Genomic DNA, 19,462 nt, shown 5'->3' with positions numbered 1-19,462 from the left:
TATGGATGTGATAAAATAGAAATTTGATCTCAACTTACTAATAGGCCTAATTGATGTTCACTTGGATATTTTTTAAGATGTATATTTATGTAGGCCGAATACGAAAGTTAACATAAAACAACAAATTTTTGTGTAAATACGAAACACCCAATAATCATCGTTAATTCTATAAAGCCGTAAAATTGTAGAAAGTGTCATGGTCACCATCACTTGTAAGAGGTTGTAACTGAGCCAAGTGTAAGGATACTATTTCTTCTAAAAAAAAGGTTATTACCAGCAAAGGAATGCCTTTTCAATATGTAATGAACACAGACCTATATAGATATATATTATATCTAGACTGGACATTGAGATCTTTTAACACTACAAAAGAAATGTCGTGAAAAAAATATTTTTAAAAAGCTGAAACAAGGTGTTGTTCTGTAAAGTAATTATGTGAAGTAATGTGTTGTTGTTTTTTAACCCTAACCTATGTAACATATAATTTAATGTTTAGATCTAGCTCTAGTAATTAAAACAGAAAATAAGAGCACACTAGTCTAATTAAAACAGAAAATAAGAGCACACTCGTCTCATAATTATTATTTTGCAATTTCTAGATATATAATTTAAAAAAAAATTCTTGGCTAGGCAATCAATCTATTTAAATGTAAACAAGATTACAAAAATCAATACGCTGTATTATTTCGATCTAGGATTTTCGAAATGTTATCTTAATGGAAACTAACAGGAAATGGCTATATATAGGTTTATGGTAATGAACTTGATGATAACATGTTTTTGTCATACTGAAAAGGGCCTACTATCATAGTCTTGAAACCGGGTCAACGAGTACCTTGCTACGCTACTGTTTTGTAGAAAATTTTTATTGAGTTCACGAAATATCAGAATAAGAGATCTAAAAAGAAATCACAGTCTAAATGTAAAAAACATAAGGCCAAACGCAAAACGGAATTCACTATTAGTGTCTAGATCTAGATGAGTGTGTGGAAGAAGCAATCAAAGAGAACTCAAGAAATGATAAATCAATCATTTTGAAAGGGCAAGGCAAAGGAAATTCTCATTCTGATACACACCAATCAAAGAATGTGTGCTAGACATAGACATAAATAAATATAGACTGGCCTATAAAACGAAAATTTGTGACTTGCAATTTTGTGTACTTTATTATACAGCATTTATGAGCCGTGTAGTTTTGTTTAATATCTAAGACTGAAGATCATGCAACTTTCAGAATTCGGAAATCCGACAACAATTTATGAGCAGTGTAGTTTTGTTTAATCTCTAAGACTGAAGATCATGCAACTTTCAGAATTCGGAAATCCGACAACAATTTATGAGCAGTGTAGTTTTGTTTAATCTCTAAGACTGAAGATCATGCAACTTTCAGAATTCGGAAATCCGACAACAATTTATGAGCAGTGTAGTTTTGTTTAATCTCTAAGACTGAAGATCATGCAACTTTCAGAATTTGGAAATCCGACAACAATAGATTTACATGTTTTCAATTTCAAGTTAAATGAAGTTTTTTCCTTTTTCCAGTCTATATTTACTTATGTCTATGATGCTAGAGCTCAGATTCAAGACAGTTCAACACAGTTTACAAACAAAAGTCGATACAAAAATTACAATGAAAAATAAAATGTTATTCATAGAAGGTTTATTGTGTTTATTTAAGAAACAATGCAAAAAAGCAGTCGGGTACCTTTTTTTTTCTCAAACTTCTAGATATTCTGACTCAAACTTCTAGACAGTGTTTCTCAAACTTCTAGACAGTGTTTCTAAAACTTCTAGACAGTGTTTCTCAAACTTATACTTTCTCCGACGTGTTAAGAAAGGCGTATTGCCTGTTGGGAATGGATTAATATTCGGAGCTCTGGAGAAATCCAACAGTTTGCAGGCAAGACGAAGGGTAGAATCAAATTGACGGAGACGTATTGAAGTCTTCTTCTACAGAATGTATTGACTCCATCTTGTTGCAACTCTCGCGTATTCGGCATAAACAACCAAGTTTAAAAGATGAAACATTTAAAGTCGTCTCTTAATTGAATGTTTAATTTGATCATAATTTAGTTAAAAATATGGTTTATTGTCATCTCCCTTACTAAAAAGCCTCCCGTGTTTGTTACTATTAATAGTGAATAGTTGTAAAAATGGTGAATTTTTATAAAAAAACTGCTTGAATAATTGATTTTAAAAATTAGATTTTTTGGCTTTCAGAAAAGAAAAAAAAATTAGTTGTTGCATCAGAACTTTGAATGGTCTGTATTATGATGTCGGATTTTCACTATCTTTTCTAGTTTACGAGATCTAAACGGGACGGACGGACGGACCGACAAACCACACAAAACTAATAGCGTCTTTTCCCCTTTCGGAGGCCGGTAATAAAACTACAGCGCTGATTGTCAAGAATCAAAACGGCTTGCAATGCAAGTGTTACCAATAACAAGGGATGTTTGGCTTGGTAGCACAACTAAACTGATAGGGGAATGAAGTTCAAAACTTGATGTAGACTAGAAATGTTGGATTTAAGATTTGATATGACTCAAGACAGCCAGGTAATGTTTTCTTATCACTCAACGCATTGAGAATAATACGTAAGCCAAGAAGACAAGATTCACTAACAAGCAAAGTATAAACAAAAACATTAAAAAAAAAACAAATCTTATTCTCATCTTAAGGACAAGAACTCTGCCCTTAAAACTATATCTATCAATAATGTACAAGTTATTTCCCTTGTTGGATATCAAACTGAATATTTAATTACCAATAATTAATTGACTTATTGGGTTTTTAAAAATCGATTCATCTTTTGCTAGGTGAAATAAATAATTGTTTAAATTATAAACTTGATCGGAGAATGCGTCAGGGAGAAATAACGTTAACAATTATTTCAGTGGACTAAACCCAACAAATTTAGCCATATCTGTGAATACTGAAGGATTAGTTCCCCTTGTAGATATCAAGCAAATACCAGCAATTAATTGAATAAGTTGTTATTTTTTATTGATTCATGTCTTGTCTATGCCAATGAATAATTTTACGAAGTTTCAACTTGATCCGAGAATGGGTCTGGAAGAAATAGCGTGTACATACTTTTTACCAGACAGACAGACATAAAGACAGACAGGTAGAGTGACTTGATAAAAGCTTTGTATCAAATGAATTTCCTCGACAACAGATGGATAGATCTAGACTTTATAAACAGTGGCGTAGCTAGGGTTTGGGTGCCCCGGGGGGATGGCTTAACCATTTTAGGGCCCCTGCATTTTGACATTCGACATCATGACATGAGATAATGTAATGTTTTCGAGTCTGAAGATTAATGAGGAGTGCAGTATTTTCTGTGGCTACGCAGCCCCAGCTGTGACCTACATATTTATCTTATCTTATCTTAAACAATACAGATGTTACTTCAAAAATGAAGATGATTACGTCCTACGCGTCTTGCATTTAGTCAAGCATATTAAGATTTTCTTTTCGCCGTCTGCGTCTGTCCTCGGAAGCGGATTTTCTTTTGGTCTCAAATCTGTATCCCGCGGCCTTTGTGAGTGACCTCCAGCTGTCTCGTTCTGAAGATGTATGCAACCAGGTGATCTCTTCTATGTCAGCTAAGGCAAGTTGGCGCCTAAGCTGGTCTTTAAAGCGTTTCCGTGGGGCACCACTGTTACGTCGACCACCTTTTAGCTCACCAAAAATGACTGCTCTTGGCATACATTCGTCCCTCATTCGGGATACGTGCCCTTCCCATCGTAACTGTCGGACCATAAGAAGTCCCACTATACTGTCCATACCGGCGTTCGAAAGGACATCGCTGTTTGTAGTGCGGTCTTATTTGCTTTCTGTGTAATACCCATGTCTGAGTAGAAAGGTTGAGAGAACCGCCGCTTGGTAGACATAAATATTTGTAGGCAGGCGGAGCAATCTATTCCGCCAAACTCTCGCCTGAAGGCGTCCAAAAGCACTAACCAGACGGTTATCAACGTCCCTTGATATTATGCTTCCGAGATATGTGAAGTGGTCTACCACTTACGGATATCTTTTGGGCTGAGTAGGTTTTATTGAGTGACTTCTGGAACATGACTTCTGTTTTCCCGAGGTTTATACATAAACCGAAAGACCGCGTTCTGGGGATCATGTATAGTGTGAGCTAGCAGGAACAATCATAGGCATAGAGAAGTTCCGTTATGACCATCTCCTTTGTTTTTGTATAGGATAGTAGACGTCGAGGATTGAACACATTGCCGTCTGAGCTCTTTACTTCATCGTCACCTTTTGTATTAGTTTCAATCATTATTACTAGTCGACAAATAGCAGCGAGAATCATCCTAGACATATTGCCTTCAAGACCTGATCTATTGACAGTCGCCATAACCAAGTTGCAAAGTTAATACATCGACACTTGGCTTTGACACATAATTTGATCGGTAAGGATACGCCTCCTTATTGCAAATACTCACCACAAGAAGTTCTCGAGTCTACTGATCATCTGCTGTACTGGGATAGGCCTATTTTGACCAACAAAACGATAGATTTTAATCGCCTAGATCTGGTGCTCATTGATAAAAAAGAAAAGCCGCTACCATTATTGACATCGCCGTACCACTGTCTCATAATTTAAGAAAAACTGAGTAGGGAAAACAACGAGAACTAATTAGACATAATGGTAAGTAGATAGGGCAACTGTGAACTAGTTAGACATAATGGTAAGTAGATAGGGCAACTGTGAACTAGTTAGACATAATGGTAAGTAGATAGGGCAACTGTGAACTAGTTAGACATAATGGTAAGTAGATAGGGCAACTGTGAACTAGTTAGACATAATGGTAAGTAGATAGGGCTAATGTGAACTAGTTAGACATAATGGTAAGTGGATGGGGCAAATGTGAACTAGTTAGACATAACGGTAAGTGGATGGGGCAAATGTGATATTGTTAGAGATAATGGTAAGTGGAAGGGGCAAATATGAAATTGTTAGAGATAATGGTAAGTGGAAGGGGCAAATATGAAATTGTTAGAGATAATTGTAAGTGGAAGGGGCGAATGTGAATTTGTTAGAGATAATGGTAAGTGGAAGGGGCGAATGTGAATTTGTTAGAGATAATGGTAAGTGGATGGGGCGAATGTGAATTTGTTAGAGATAATGGTAAGTGGATGGGGCGAATGTGAATTTGTTAGAGATAATGGTAAGTGGATGGGGCAAATGTGAATTTGTTAGAGATAATGGTAAGTGGATGGGGCGAATGTGAATTTGTTAGAGATAATGGAAAGTGGATGGGGCGAATGTGAATTTGTTAGAGATAATAGTAAGTGGATGGGGCAAATGTGAATTTGTTAGAGATAATGGTAAGTGGATGGGGCAAATGTGAATTTGTTAGAGATAATGGTAAGTGGATGGGGCAAATGTGAATTTGTTAGAGATAATGGTAAGTGGATGGGGCAGATGTGAATTTGTTAGAGATAATGGTAAGTGGATGGGGCAAATGTGAATTTGTTAGAGATAATGGTAAGTGGATGGGGCAAATGTGAATTTGTTAGAGATAATGGTAAGTGGATGGGGCAAATGTGAATTTGTTAGAGATAATGGTAAGTGGATGGGGCAAATGTGAACTAGTTAGAGATAATGGTAAGTGGATGGGGCAAATGTGAATTTGTTAGAGATAATGGTAAGTGGATGGGGCAAATGTGAACTTGTTAGAGATAATGGTAAGTGGATGGTGCAAATGTGAATTTGTTAGAGATAATGGTAAGTGGATGGGGCAAATGTGAATTTGTTAGAGATAATGGTAAGTGGATGGGGCAAATGTGAATTTGTTAGAGATAATGGTAAGTGTATGGGGCAAATGTGAATTTGTTAGAGATAATGGTAAGTGGATGGGGCAAATGTGAATTTGTTAGAGATAATGGTAAGTGGATGGGGCAAATGTGAACTAGTTAGAGATAATGGTAAGTGGATGGGGCAAATGTGAATTTGTTAGAAATAATGGTAAGTGGATGGGGCAAATGTGAATTTGTTAGAGATAATGGTAAGTGGATGGGGCAAATGTGAACTAGTTAGAGATAATGGTAAGTGGATGGGGCAAATGTGAATTTGTTAGAGATAATGGTAAGTGGATGGGGCAAATGTGAATTTGTTAGAGATAATGGTAAGTGGATGGGGCAAATGTGAATTTGTTAGAGATAATGGTAAGTGGATGGGGCAAATGTGAATTTGTTAGAGATAATGGTAAGTGGATGGGGCAAATGTGAACTAGTTAGAGATAATGGTAAGTGGATGGGGCAAATGTGAATTTGTTAGAGATAATGGTAAGTGGATGGGGCAAATGTGAATTTGTTAGAGATAATGGTAAGTGGATGGGGCAAATGTGAATTTGTTAGAGATAATGGTAAGTGGATGGGGCAAATGTGAATTTGTTAGAGATAATGGTAAGTGGATGGGGCAAATGTGAATTTGTTAGAGATAATGGTAAGTGGATGGGGCAAATGTGAACTAGTTAGAGATAATGGTAAGTGGATGGGGCAAATGTGAATTTGTTAGAGATAATGGTAAGTGGATGGTGCAAATGTGAATTTGTTAGAGATAATGGTAAGTGGATGGGGCAAATGTGAATTTGTTAGAGATAATGGTAAGTGGATGGGGCAAATGTGAATTTGTTAGAGATAATGGTAAGTGTATGGGGCAAATGTGAATTTGTTAGAGATAATGGTAAGTGGATGGGGCAAATGTGAATTTGTTAGAGATAATGGTAAGTGGATGGGGCAAATGTGAACTAGTTAGAGATAATGGTAAGTGGATGGGGCAAATGTGAATTTGTTAGAAATAATGGTAAGTGGATGGGGCAAATGTGAATTTGTTAGAGATAATGGTAAGTGGATGGGGCAAATGTGAACTAGTTAGAGATAATGGTAAGTGGATGGGGCAAATGTGAATTTGTTAGAGATAATGGTAAGTGGATGGGGCAAATGTGAATTTGTTAGAGATAATGGTAAGTGGATGGGGCAAATGTGAATTTGTTAGAGATAATGGTAAGTGGATGGGGCAAATGTGAATTTGTTAGAGATAATGGTAAGTGGATGGGGCAAATGTGAACTAGTTAGAGATAATGGTAAGTGGATGGGGCAAATGTGAATTTGTTAGAGATAATGGTAAGTGGATGGGGCAAATGTGAATTTGTTAGAGATAATGGTAAGTGGATGGGGCAAATGTGAATTTGTTAGAGATAATGGTAAGTGGATGGGGCAAATGTGAATTTGTTAGAGATAATGGTAAGTGGATGGGGCAAATGTGAATTTGTTAGAGATAATGGTAAGTGGATGGGGCAAATGTGAACTAGTTAGAGATAATGGTAAGTGGATGGGGCAAATGTGAATTTGTTAGAGATAATGGTAAGTGGATGGGGCAAATGTGAATTTGTTAGAGATAATGGTAAGTGGATGGGGCAAATGTGAATTTGTTAGAGATAATGGTAAGTGGATGGGGCAAATGTGAATTTGTTAGAGATAATGGTAAGTGTATGGGGCAAATGTGAATTTGTTAGAGATAATGGTAATTGGATGGGGCAATTGTGAATTTGTTAGAGATAATGGTAAGTGGATGGGGCAAATGTGAATTTGTTAGAGATAATGGTAAGTGGATGGGGCGAATGTGAATTTGTTAGAGATAATGGTAAGTGGATGGGGCAAATGTGAATTCGTTAGAGATAATGGTAAGTGGATGGGGCGAATTTGAATTTGTTAGAGATAATGGTAAGTGGATGGGGCGAATGTGAATTTGTTAGAGATAATGGTAAATGGATGGGGCGAATGTGAAATTGTTAGAGATAATGGTAAGTGGATGGGGCAAATGTGAATTTGTTATTTTTAGTTTTACACGTTTCGAAAGTTTCATTAGAATTGAAAAGTAATACATTTAAGACTAACCCTCCATAGGACTTTTGGGGATGGTGGAGGGCAGAGTTCGAACCCGGTACCATCAAGAGAGTCCAGAAGAGCACATATCACACGACCAGGAGTCTATCTATATAAAACCACAAACCAAAAACGCCATCGGAACACTCTTTCTATTTTGAATGAAAATCTAACTAACAAATTTAACGTGAAAAAAAATATGATTTGAAATATAAAGCTTTCCTTTTGATTAGAGACCTAGCATTAGTAGCCAACATTTCAATCTTGCATTCAAACTAAAGCCATTTTAATCAAATTTTGTCAAATTTCATTGCTTTTTGAACCTTTAAAATAAATGATTCAGACAAGATTTAGTAGGCCTACATGATTATGAAGTTGACATGTCATTCGAAACTTATAGGACATGGTTCAACAGATATATTGTAAAGTATGCATGTCGTTGCAGGGCAATTGCATAGGGTAAGAAAAAACTGCATTGGCTATATAATTTGCAACATGTTTAAACATCGCAGCATGAGACTTCCTTAAATATAAATCGGGTTTCGTTACACTTATTTAGATTATAGAAATTGTTACTGCATGCTGCAAGCATATGAATGGTAAGCAGTGGTCCTTAAACAATTGCATAATATCCAAACTTAAAACTCGTATGATGCTATTTAATTTATATATCTGCAATTTTTTAAAATATTATCGTAATATGATATTATAAGAGATTGTTCGTAATGCATAAATACTTAAGGTTATTAATTAATTCATCTCTGGATATGTAGCGCCTGAGTGGTAAAGCCCTTGACTAGTGTTTCAAATTTAGGGATTTTAATGAGCACACCCAGCTCACAAGGGTACCTGGCGTAAACAGGAAAAGTAAAGACGGTTGGTCGTTGTACTGGTCACATGACACCCTCGTATACTGAGGGTCACTAAAACACATAACGTTTTCATCATCTGCCCTGTAGAGTAGGCCTAAGTGGTGAATAAAAAATCATGGAAAGGGATTTTTTTTTTATTGTTGCACTAGAGCATTGAAGCTTCAATGTTTCATCAATATGGGTCGAAATGTGTGTTGGTTGTGGAAGGGGAGAACGAAATTTTTTACTTGAGGGCTACAGCTTGTGGGCTCTGGTAAAAATGGGCTAAAGAAATTGACGGGAAGCAGACTTTAGCAGACCATTTCACCGAAAGAAGGAAAGACAAAAAGGACTTCTAGAATTCAAGGGCCAAAAAATGTGTTGTTGGAAGGGGCTGTTCAGTAGATGTTTATGTCCAAGTGGGTTTGGGATAAGTGACCTAAATCGGGTTTTCCCACTGAAGGGTGAAAACAAAATTTCCAACAAAAAAATCAATATTTCAACGCAACAAAGCACGGGTATCAACTAGTGATTCTATAAAAGCATTAAAAAGTGTTTACCTTACATGTCGGGTCTTCTGGTATCCAATCTGCTAACTCAGCGTGAAGTTTTGTCCTGAAATCATAACACTGTGGACACTGGCACTCTTGTACAGTCTTATTGGCACATACGTTGTTATAGCAACACGGTGTCGGACCTTTAAGGTTACATAAAGCTCTAAACCAATACAATCCCTCGTATGTTACCGATCCTGAGGACACATCAAAAGAACAGCAATCATTAGCTCCAAACTTTTATCCTTGTTATTATGTTCCAGAGTTTGAGTAAATTTATTTTATGTTTACTTCAAGGTGGGTAGAGTTTGTTACTTTTTACAAAGCTTCATATCAACTTTGTCTGTTTGTCTGTCTGTCTGTCTGTCTCTCTGGTAAAACGTTTGTACACGTTATTTCTCCCACACCCAATCTCGGAACAAGCTGAAATTTTACGTACTTATTTTTGTTTGCAAGCATCCATAAAAAAACAATTAGTTTTATAACTAATTGTAAATAATTATTTTGTATGGTATCTCGAACAAGGTAAAGAAATTATACTTAACTGAAATGCTGGTATAAGCTGAATTAGTCCCCTTTATAGGTCTTCTTCTAAAGCTTAGTGAGCAATAGAAACAATAGATAACTATACAATCTTCCATGTTCATACGTTCTTCTCTAGCAGAGTGGTTACCGTGTTGGCTTTAGAATCCTGAGAAGGTTTTAGCCCACGAGTTCCAATTCAAGTGGTTCACTTTTTTTTTTTATAAATACACCCAGATACCTAGTTTTTTCTCCCCCTACCCCTTTACAACTGGTCCAGACACGTGATAGGATCATAGTGTAGTGAGAAAGCTAAAAGCATGAAATTGCGCTTAACAAAAACAATTGGTAAAAATATGTCTAATCTAGTCGAAGGTAATCTACTTGCAAGTCCAAAAGTCACACATGAGGGATGGGGGCCATCGAAACGACCGAACGACAGTCCAGAGCCCATTTTAAACAACCAAGTATGGCATGTTAGAAAAGCAAATCATAACTTTAGCACGTTTATAATTTTCAAATAATTTCAATAGTTAAAAGGTAATGGAACTTTTGTAAATGATAATTATTGATCTTAATCAGAAACAGACACACACATAATGCAAACAAAAAAACAACAACACAGTTTTAATGGCTTTTATTTTTAATCTAAATGTGTGTGCTTGTAATTTTCTTAGTTTGCTCCTCATTTCTTGTATCAAAGCAAGTCAAGCAAAAAAAAAATCAACAGATTCAATTCAACTGTACACAAACTCTATGATTATGAATTAGCCAACAAAACTTTTTTTTTTACTTTAGTCTCGACTTTACAAATCAAACGATTGAATCCAAGGCAGACCCAGACACACACAAGTTTCTATCACGTTAAGAAAAATAAACACTATTGAGAGAAACCTGCAAATCTAGGTCACTACATGAATGTATTTAATGTGCTGAACTTGTGGGACAAGTGATTGGATTTTCCTGGGTAATTTTCCAACATACCTCTATGTTTTCCTTTTCTATCCTCATTTACCTCTATTTGCCAAGAAAAAAGTAATCCAACTAAAAACATGTCTACTTTGTGTTCAAATAATATAGTACACTAAAACATTGACATTTTATAAGTCATAAAAATATCTAAGTGAAGAAAACATCTAGGATGATAGAATATTTACAATATTAGCTCGATGCTTTATCAACTTAGCTAATCAGCCAAGCTATTGTGTGGGAATTTTAGCTTGAAATTATTATTATTATTTAGTTCCATTTTGACCTGGTTGTAACTTTAAAGAAAGTGTGTGCTAGTAGTAGAAGCTAAATGACATTAGGTACATGAGAATAAACCACTCAAACAATAGCGTTACAAACACTTTTGTAGAACACACAGAGCTACAAGATGTTTGTAGAACATAAAGAGCTGCAAGATGTTTGTAGAACACGCAAAGATACAAGATGTTTGTAGAACACACAGAGATACAAGATGTTTGTAGAACACATAGAGATGCAATATGTTTGTAGAATACACAGAGCTACAAGATGTTTGTAGAATACACAGAGCTACAAGATGTTTGAAGAATACACAGAGCTACAAGATGTTTGTAGAATACACAGAGCTACAAGATGTTTGTAGAAAACACAGAGCTACAAGATGTTTGTAGAAAACACAGAGCTACAAGATGTTTGTAGAACACACAAAGCTACAAGATGTTTGTAGAACACACAGAGCTACAAGATGTTTGTAGAACACACAGAGCTACAAGATGTCTGTAGAACACACAGAGCTACAAGATGTCTGTAGAACACACAGAGCTACAAGATGTTTGTAGAATACACTGTGCTACAAGATGTTTGTAGAACACGCAGGGATACAAGATGTTTGTAGATGACACAGAGCTACAATATCTTTCATGCACGGAACAGTATCAGGTAAAAGAGAAGCGGACACAAGAAACGACAGCAAGACACTTTCTAAGAAAAGACAGGCCTACCACTGAAAACGACTCTAATTTGGCCTTATTCTGGCAAAAGACAAAGAGGAATGAAACAGAAGGTCAAATGATGACGGTCTAAAAGACTAATGGAAATGTGAAGGTAAACATCACTGAAGAAAGACATGTATGTGTTTGTATACTGCCTGACTTAAGTGACCATCACTGAAGATAGACATGTATGTGTTTGTATACTGCCTGCCTTAAGTGACCATTGATGACATGCTGCAGATCTGGATTTTTGTAAAAGGTTTTTGCAATGATTTTTTTTCTGGATGCCCCGACCATCTTCTCACATTTTCATGGAGGACTTCAGTACAGTGGACACCAGATGGTAAAAGGCTTCAGACATTGCCAGTGACAGATTTATTTTTGTGGAGACAGCTCGCCACCCAATGCGCTGAACGACGCTGGAGTATCTCTAAGTTTAAGTCTAAGACTCTCTTCTAGATTCATTATAAATGCGCATACAAATATTAATTCAAATGATATTTGTGAAGAAAGACAGGGAGTACTTGTAATCCAAGTTTAATTCTATTTCCATTATTTTGGTTTATTTAATTTGTATATTTTGTTGAATAATTATATTTATTTTAAGTGTGGAGGCCCTGTGGGTAAGGCACTGTTGTATATCCGGCCTTGAAATGCTAACTGGTTACTCTATTACAGCCGTCGATAGCATGATTTGTTACGGTTTCTAGTTTTTGATACTTGAATGAGTTATGTTATCAAAATGTAGACCTAGTATCTCAGTAAAGACTTGCAGTTGAGTTATGTTATAAACATGTATACCAGGTATCGCTATAAAGACATGTCATTTATAATTAAAGTTAGTTGCTGTAGTTTTTTTTTAACAATAAAAGTTTTTTTTTTATCAAATTAAAATTTGAACATGTAAATTTGTAAGAGGAAACAATAGTCTATCCTAAGAGAGCTGAGCCTCAGTAGCTTAAGCAAACTGTATCAGCAGACGATTCGAGGTATCGGTTATGAACAGTTGGGCGTAATGAAAAATATTGATTACATTTTTGCTGTTGTAGGTCGGTCTCTGCTTGTAGCGCCTAACAGCAACTCAACCGATGTAGGCGTATTCTATTTTTTTACAAAGCCTATATCAACTCACGCTGTCTGTCTGGACAAAAGTTTGTACACGTTATTTTTTCCAACACCCAATCTTGGATCAAGCTAAAATTTTGCACCATTTTTCTTTTAAGTTTTCATATCCTCAGTGATGGTCTTCAAACTTATAGATCTTACAAGCCAAACTTATTATACATACTACAAGCCAAACTTTTCATAGATATTACAATTCTAACTTATCATAGATCTTACAAGCCTAACTTATCATAAATCTTAAATGCCTAACTTATAGATTTTACAAGCCAAACTGATCACTACGCGTATTCCTATTCCAATCCAATTGGATGTCGTTTATTTACGAAGAATAAACAATGTTGATTGGTCCCTTCCGGCTACTTATTTCTATTGATGCCAAAGTGAACTGCTACACATTGATAGCCTCGTAGAATCGGACAGGTCATAACAAGTTGAAACTGAACGGTATTTAAAACCAAAATCGACTTGTTTAAGAGTTTGCATGGCAATGGGTATCATAGAGTTGCCAGGAAGGCTGATTTTTATTGCGAAGCTGAAGGTGACAAGAAAATCTACCATCACGGGGCCTGGAGAGGTTGCCCCACTTGCCCCTTCTTGGGCCGCTAATGTAAATTTTTATTTGGTAATTTTAAAAAATCATACAACTACTTATCATAAATTTTACTAGTCAAACTTGTCATAGATCTTACAAGCCTAACTTAAAGATTTTGCAAGACTAACTTATCATAGATCTTACAAGTGTTACGTATCATACATCTTACAAGTCTAATTTATCATAGGTCTAATAAACCTAACTAATCAAATATTACAGGCACAACTTACCACATTACCATAAAGTCTCGGGTAATTTATAAAATTGTCGCAGTCGTCTTAATCCATTTTCTACTTCTTCTAGCTCCTTCATAGAATAATTCCTGACTGACCAATGTCCGGTCGCCATTCTATCTAAAACGTTTGGGCAAGACTTAAACTCTCCCGGAACGTAAAACGGAGCATCCCCAGAATCATTGAACTCACTTGGAATCGACCAATACCACGTCACATAATTCACAAATACGAATACAAAAGCTCCACTTAAACATATGACAAAGAAAAACTTGTATGATCTAAGACTCTTAACCAGTTTATCTAATGACATTTTGTTTTAAACACACACAAGTAAAAAAAAGTTGATAATTTTTCTCAGACACTTGATCTAGATCTACTCCTGAGCTTCACACAGCAACCTACCTGGTCACTGAAAAATGTCTTCAAAACCACGCCTCAGTTGAACACAAGTCGCTGTAAACCCAGGACTGCAACACGAATCGATCTACTCTGGTTGAATTGAGATTTGGAAAACATTTCTCTTTCTTGCCATTCTCCTCTGTATTTCATGTTAATTAATAGTAAGCGTGTAATTAAAGTGAATAGTTAAACGTACACTTAAGTCTTTTTCTTAATAGTTTCTTTTTTTTTTTTTTTGCCTTCTAATTACAATATCTTGTAGGCCACAGTGTTCCATAGCCTTTAAAAAAAATATGCAGTCTTGCTGGATCTTTGAACTTAAAAACAATGAATACGCTATATCTTGTTTCTAAAAAAAAAATCTAAACCCGTATTTTTGACAAGTTCAAATGCTAATTTTCTATTTATTAAAAGTTTTAAATACAATTTATTCTATGACTTATTATTCATATCATCCTTGACCTGCTTATTATCTAAAAACTAGCAGTACACACCGACTACGCCCGTTGATTTGTATGTAGATACACAAAGGGTAGACCACATTTTAACACTCCCTCCTAACGCACTATTTAGCCCGTGAATTAGTGTATCTGTAATAGTAAACTTTTACGTCCCGCTCTCTTTCCTTCTCTCTTTCTTTTTCTCTTTCTGGAACCCACATTTTTTTTCACCCTGCGCATCGCAATTTCTCCGGCATAGACTTATGACTTGATTTAGAAAAACACGCTTTATAACGCCCCCAGACACACATACTCACATACATTTTTAGCCCGTGAATTCTTGTAGGGCCTATCAATTTTACTTCTCAGCTCCCCCTTCCCCTTTTGACTATATATATATATATATATATATATATATATATATATATATATATATATATATATATATATATATATATATATATATATATATTTATATATATATATTTGTATGTATGTACATAATTATTCTTTATTACAATCTGACCCTTCATTCTTTCGGAAGACGTTTATTGTGCCCTAGTATAGGTTCTTTCTGGAGTTAGTGGAAAAATTGTAGACTACCTGCCCTTGCCAACGGCAGCCCGCCGCACTATTTCAGTTATTGAAAGCCAACAAAATATATATTCTGAGGTATCTACAGTGCATTATCCTTCTATTAAAACGTTTTATTTCAAGAATCTAATGTGCTATTCTTACTTACTTAGAACCTCACGCGCCATTAGGCGCATTGGGCGGAAAGCTGTTTCCACAAAAATCTGGCACTGGCAATGTCTGAAGCCTCTTCCCATCTGCTCTGAGAACCTCCATGAAAGTGTGGCGCCATGTTGTATTAGGATGTCATCGCAACTCTTATTATGCGTAATTCATTTTGTCGGAGAACATGTCCCGCAAACCCCATGCGACGCTCTGTCACAACCTTGCTAAGCGGTCGATTCCCAGTTCGGCATAGGATTTCCTTGATTGAGACCCGATCTCTATAACTGACTCCCAAAATCCGTATTTAGTGATTTTCAAGCTCGGCAGATGACTATTCACTGCACTATATTAATGGAGGCCAGCCACTAATAGAAATGTGCAACTTCTCTTTACTACGCTCTTGGAATAAGGTGAATGTAGTTTGCTTTAGATTGTTTATCGAAAATTGAAGTTTTATTGTCAAAATCATCTGTGTGGGTGTGTGTGTGTGTGTGTTTAAACTAAAAAACTTCTGGAGTTTTTTTTATTAATTCAAAGCCCCATTTAGCTACGCTCATAGAATTTGGTGACTGTAGTTTGCTTTAAAATAATATTGAAGAGAGGGTTTTCAGCCTCAAAACTTACAAAAAAAAGCCAACTGAAGGAGGGGGGTTTAAACTCAAAACCCCCAATTGGTTTGGCTAAGCTCAAAGAATTTTGAGTGTGTAATTTGCTTTTTTTATATTGAGGATGTATTTTTAAACATTAAAACAGCCTAAGCGGAGTTTAAACTCAAAACCCCTTTTGGCTACGCTCATAGCATTTTGTGTAATTTGCTTTGTTTTGTATTGAAGAAGTATTTTTTAGTTTCAAAACCCGCTGAAGGGGGGTTTAAACTCAAAACCATTTTGGCTACGCTCATAGATTTTAGAGTGTGTAATTTTCTTTTTTTTTATATTGAAGATATATATTTTAGCTTCAAACTAGGGGTGCACCGGATAGTACTTTTTGATATTCGGCCGGGGCCGGAGCCGGATATCTAAGTGTCTTGTTAATAGCTTGTGTTGCTGAACATTTTACGAAACTGTTAAATAACATACCTATATTGGTTGGTTTTATTTTTTTTTCCTTTTATATACCTTATTGGTTTAAACTCTGTCACTGTCACAAATTATTAAGAATATGTTATCATATCAAGACACTTAAGTGCAGGAGTAATATTCAAGTTAACACGTTAGAAAAATTATTTAACCGTAATATTTATTGACAGTGTAATATCCTTTGTTAGCACGTTGTGTTTTTTCATTCTGGCTTAAAAATGGTCAATGTCTATCAATAAATTGGGTGTCAAGGACCAAAGAAATAAAATAAAGAGTAGGGGGTGTTTAGCTCTCCATTTAAAGAAAGCCCTGGTCGTGTCTTCTACAAAATAATTAGTTACTGGCTAACTGGGCTATATAATCTCGCGGTTTGTTTTCTGTGAAGCTAAAGGTCACTCGTTTAGGTGTGTGTGATCTTTATTTCAGCTTACTAATAGAGATTGAAGTTCAAACCCAACTGGAGGGGGGTTTGAACTCAAAACCCCTTTGGCTACACTCATAGAATTTGATTGTGTAATTTGAGTTTTTTAAATATTGCAGTATTTTTTTAGCTTCAAAACCCGCTGAAGGGAGGGTTAAACTCAAAGCTCATTTGGCTACGCTCATAGCATTTTGAGTGCGTAATTTGCTTTTGTTTATATTGAAGAGGTATTTGTTTTAGATTTAAACCCCGCTGTAGGGGGATTTAAACTCAAAACTCTTTTGGCTACGCTCATAGAATTTGTGTGTGTCATTTGCTTTTTTGATATTGAAGAGGGGTTTTATCGTAAATTTCGGAGAGGATTTTAAATCAAAACATTCCTTAACTGTGCTCTTGGAATTAAGGGATTGTCGTTTGCATTTTTTTTTGTTTTGTTTTATAGAAGAGGGTGATTTAACTGCGAAACCCCCTGGTAGGGGGTTTTAAGCTCAAATCCCCCTTGGCTGTGCGGGGGGGGGGGGGTATTTCATTTCGAGGGGGGGTTGAACCCCACCCCCCGACTACACCCATGATATATATATATATATATATTGTGTGTGTATTTCCTTGTGTGTGTGATTTTTATGTTTTCAGGAAGAAATAACGTTTGATGTGATTTGATTATGATTTTTGACACATCAGCACATTTTTTGGCCATGTCTTGAATACCTTCGTGTCAGAGTGATTTTAAACATGACCATTCTTCACACATGACAGATTGACGTAAGTATTTCTCTGTGCCTGATTTAATGTTTGTATTGGTCCTTAGAAGTTATTAAGCCAAGTTCACTTAGACATTTAGGCACATTCACTTAGACATTTCGGCACATTCACTTAGACATTTCGGCACATGCACTTAGACATTTAGGCACATTCACTTAGACATTTAGGCACATGCACTTAGACATTTAGGCACATTCACTTAGACATTTAGGCACATGCACTTAGACATTTAGGCACATTCACTTAGACATTTAGGCACATGCACTTAGACATTTAGGCACATTCACTTAGACATTTAGGCACATGCACTTGGACATTTAGGCACATTCACTTAGACATTTAGGCACATTCACTTAGACATTTAGGCACATTCACTTAGACATTTAGGCACATGCACTTAGACATTTAGGCACATTCACTTAGACATTTAGGCACATGCACTTAGACATTTAGGCACATTCACTTAGACATTTAGGCACATTCACTTAGACATTTAGGCACATGCACTTAGACATTTAGGCACATTCACTTAGACATTTAGGCACTGTTAAGGCTTCCGCGCGGTGTTGATTCTTGGAAATATATCTAGTGTAGATCTACGTCTGACTAGAAGTAATGTGTAACTCAAACTACTTCAGTAACACCGGCGAAAGGCCGAAACAATCAAATATGTAGTCGACGCTGATGTTGTTCTACAAATATATTAATAATCAAGAAGGGAATCGTCCGATGTCAGCTATGTCCGTAAATCCGTATCTATTCTACTGCTCTACAAGAAGCGTTTTCTTTTTAGCGTCACTTAGAGCGTTCTTGTTTTTTAACCCACTTTACGTCATCGTCGCTAAGTAAAACTTTACCCTTATTCCCGAAACAAATAACTAATTCCTAATCATGTCATAACAGCACATTCACTTAGACATTTAGGCACATTCACTTAGACATTTAGGCACATTCACCCATCGTTTCTTACCACTACATGTCTTTTTTTTATTTCACTTATTGATTCTTATCTCATCTTATATGATACAGACGTTACTTCAAAAGAGGAGATGATTACGTCCTACGCGTCATGCATCTAGTCATGCATGTTAACTAATGACCTAAATTTTGCCAAGTCACTGGTTTTCCTGGCTGGCTCAGGCAACCCATTCCATGCTCTAAAAGCACGAGGGAAGAAGGAGTATTAGTAAACATTTGTCCTAGCATATGGAACGAGGAATGTGCCATTATCTTTGTGTCTTTCTATTTTATTAGATTTTGCATTTGAAGATTATGGTTCATTGTTTTATGTATGATTGCTACTTTACTTTTGAGTCTTCTCTCCTGGAGGCTTTCTAAATTTAGTGATTTAGTCAAATGTGAATATTCATTTATTATAAATATCACTGCCCTATTTTGTTTCTGTTCCAGTTTCTTAATGTTTCTTGAGTTGATGAGTGCCAAACAAAGGATGCACATTCAATTATTGACCTAACCAAGGTTAAATAACATTTTAGTTTTGTGTTCTTATTTGATTTACAGAAATCTCTTCATAATCCTTATATCAGAACAAGCGGGTTTTTGACAAGGTCCCACTACAACAGAACAAATCCTAAACCTCAGAATAGTCTGTAAGAAATACCTTTAACATTTATTCATTTTTTATCTATTTATGTGAATGTTTCTGTTGTGTTGTTTTTATATGACAAAAGAATCCTTGAATCACAAAAAATTTCCATAAGGATCATAAGCAGTCTTAGTCTTAGTAACATCAAGAAAATCTTTTCCGTGTCTTTATTGATTTCAAGAAAGCTCTCGACAAAGTATGGCTTGATGCACTCTGGAAAAATACAATATAAATCAAAACAACAAAAGTTACCCAAAACATCTAAAAG

At 35.8% G+C, this 19,462-nt stretch overlaps 1 long non-coding RNA gene across 1 annotated transcript in view; it reads left to right on the top strand.

The window, feature by feature from the left end:
* LOC129928287 (uncharacterized) overlaps positions 1-19,462 on the top strand; it is a 27,315-nt gene extending 7,853 nt beyond the window's left edge. The window contains exons 2-3 of the long non-coding RNA XR_008779873.1: positions 17,460-17,588; positions 19,110-19,462. This is a non-coding gene — a long non-coding RNA (uncharacterized LOC129928287). The remainder of the gene's footprint in view (positions 1-17,459; positions 17,589-19,109) is intronic.

This window comes from Biomphalaria glabrata, chromosome 9 (assembly GCF_947242115.1).
Source record: "Biomphalaria glabrata chromosome 9, xgBioGlab47.1, whole genome shotgun sequence".
NCBI lineage: Eukaryota > Metazoa > Mollusca > Gastropoda > Planorbidae > Biomphalaria > Biomphalaria glabrata.
The sequence above is the reverse complement of the archived record's forward strand: the minus strand, read 5'-3'. Positions and strand labels throughout refer to the sequence as shown.